At 61.0% G+C, this 2,500-nt stretch overlaps 2 non-coding genes across 2 annotated transcripts in view; both read left to right on the forward strand.

The window, feature by feature from the left end:
• The first annotated feature begins 805 nt into the window (after window positions 1-805).
• On the forward strand, window positions 806-959 carry LOC137366653 (5.8S ribosomal RNA). Its single transcript, XR_010973513.1, has one exon. It is a non-coding gene; the product is annotated as a 5.8S ribosomal RNA (ribosomal RNA).
• A 1,159-nt stretch (window positions 960-2,118) lies between these two features.
• The window catches only part of LOC137366655 (28S ribosomal RNA), a 3,757-nt gene continuing 3,375 nt past the window's right edge, over window positions 2,119-2,500 (forward strand). Inside the window, exon 1 of the ribosomal RNA XR_010973515.1 lies at window positions 2,119-2,500. This exon is cut by the window's right edge and continues 3,375 nt beyond it. This is a non-coding gene — a ribosomal RNA (28S ribosomal RNA).

Genomic DNA, 2,500 nt, shown 5'->3' on the forward strand with positions numbered 1-2,500 from the left:
CTCGTCTTTACGCTGTCACTGACGGGCCACCCAGCTCTCGTCCGGGACCGGCGACCGTAGAAGCACCCGCCTTCCTATGGACTTGCCACCGTCTTGCAGCATTACAACCGCAGTCGAATTGAAGGGAGCTTCTGCGGGCTTGGGTGCTGCCCGGCGGCCCGCCGTCGGGACCTCGTCAACCGGCCACTGTGAGCTCTGCAGGGACTGATCCGGTGATGCAGGCCCGGTTTTCTTTCCCACCGTGGGGACACTTTGGTCGCTCTAGTCACCCTCCCTTTACCGGTACAGGGTACCTACACGACTCCCCCTCCGGCCCCGCGAGCTGGTGCTTTTGGCGGAGCGGCGGTTTAAAGACTCGCGTGTCCGTTGCCGGTGTCGAGCTTGAGATGGCAGCCGTGACGTTCGAGAGAATGTACCTGGCCGCGGAGGCAGGATTTGTTTCCCCGCAGCGGGCTCATCCTGTCGGCCTTGTACCCCACTCAGTCCGTCCGCGTTCGCTCTCTCTCTCTCCTCGTCCTCCCGGCCTCGGTGGCGGCAGAGACCCTGCCTCTGTTGTCCGTGGTGCGCGTCGGCACGGTTGGGCTCCGGCGTCGGACGAGCTGACGCGCTTCGCCTCGCGAGCGCCCTGACCACGTTGGCCGCGTGAAAACCTTTCTTTGGTCATTGTGATTGTTCGACTGAAATCCGAAGGGCCGTGCCAGGCTGGGGCTCTCCCACCCCCCACACCCCATTGGGGAGGGCGGGGGAGCGTTCGCACGTTCCGGGTTCGACCCCTCGCGCGAGGGACGGACCGAAAACCTGAGACAACTCTTAGCGGTGGATCACTCGGCTCGTGCGTCGATGAAGAACGCAGCTAGCTGCGAGAATTAATGTGAATTGCAGGACACATTGATCATCGACACTTTGAACGCACTTTGCGGCCCCGGGTTCCTCCCGGGGCTACGCCTGTCTGAGGGTCGCTTGACAATCAATCGCACTCGCCTTTGCCGGCGGGAGCGCGGCTGGGGTTTTGTCGCAGAGGTTCCTTTGCTCCTCTTCGTCCCCTAAGTGCAGACCTGGAGTTTACTCCGCCTTTGGGAGAGTTCGACCTCTGTCCCTCCATTTAATCGCGATGGGGGGCAGTCCGGCGTGGGCCTCCGGGCGCGCCGGCACTGGTCTCGGCCAGCCTCTGCTTTTCCCAGACGGCTGTCAGTGGGTTGCAAACGAACGACTGCGTCAGTGCTGGGACTGCTTGCTGCCGGGCCGTTAGCCTCCGAATGGATCGTGGAGGGCAGAGTTGACTCTCTGTGGAGTGTGCAGAGCAGAGATGGGAACGATGCCTGGTGAATCGGCATAGAGAGAGAGAGACTCGGTGTGGCATGTCGGTGGACGCAAACCGTGTGGTTCGGTCTCGATGGCTGTTGCCAGTGGTCGACGTGGTTTAGTGGTTCTGGACGAGGAGGAGGAGGAGGAGAGCTTGACGTAGTTGACTGTGGGCTTGCCGTGCTGCCTCGCTGGCTTTGCGTGCCCTCATTCGGTGTTTGTGCAGTTTTGCCATGGAGTCCCTGCGGTGCTGCGTGTTGTGCTGGAGCCCTGTCTCCTTCCACACGCATGCCTCCCGCTGTGCCTCCGGCAAGCTCGCCTACATCTGAGGGTGCACCTAGTCAGTGCCGCACGGTCCTGTCCCCCTGGTCTCTGCTGCCTGCTTTTCGAACCAACTCCCCCACCCCGGTTGCACGTGCTCCAAACTCTTGCCACGCCTTCTAGCTGCTGCTAGTCTCGGGTCCTTTCCACGCTTGCTTCCCGTGGGCTGCTCGCTTTTCTCTCCTGCCCTCGTGCAGTTCAAACCAGCACCGCGCCCACGCTCTTTGTCTTCGGCACCTCCCTTATCGGCACTCCGGAACAGTTATGAGCCGAGCCCGGTCGCAAGCCCGACGTCGACACGCGTGCACATCCGCTCGTTACTAACCCCTGGCCTGGTGAGCGCCCCCCCCCCCGAGGGTTGAGTACGAGGTGCCGTTGTCAGTAAGTTGCGAGATATACCGGCCGGCCTGGAGCTTTTGGTGCTGCGTTTAAGTCTGGGCGGGGGCCATCCGATGTTGAGAAACGCACGCACGCGATCGCTCACCATTCTGCCTACGACCTCAGATCAGACGTGACACCCGCTGAATTTAAGCATATTACTAAGCGGAGGAAAAGAAACTAACAAGGATTCCCCTAGTAACTGCGAGTGAAGAGGGAACAGCCCAGCGCCGAATCCCGCTCGCCTGGCGGGCGTGGGAAATGTGGCGTATAGAAGACCTCTTTCTCTGACGACGCTCCGGGGCCCAAGTCCTTCTGATCGAGGCTTAGCCTGAGGACGGTGTGAGGCCGGTAGCGGCCCCCGGCTCGTTGGGATCGAGTCTTCTCGGAGTCGGGTTGCTTGTGAATGCAGCCCAAAGTGGGTGGTAAACTCCATCTAAGGCTAAATACTGGCACGAGACCGATAGTCAACAAGTACCGTAAGGGAAAGTTGAAAAGA

This window comes from Heterodontus francisci, unplaced genomic scaffold (genome assembly GCF_036365525.1).
Source record: "Heterodontus francisci isolate sHetFra1 unplaced genomic scaffold, sHetFra1.hap1 HAP1_SCAFFOLD_1824, whole genome shotgun sequence".
Lineage (NCBI taxonomy): Eukaryota > Metazoa > Chordata > Chondrichthyes > Heterodontiformes > Heterodontidae > Heterodontus > Heterodontus francisci.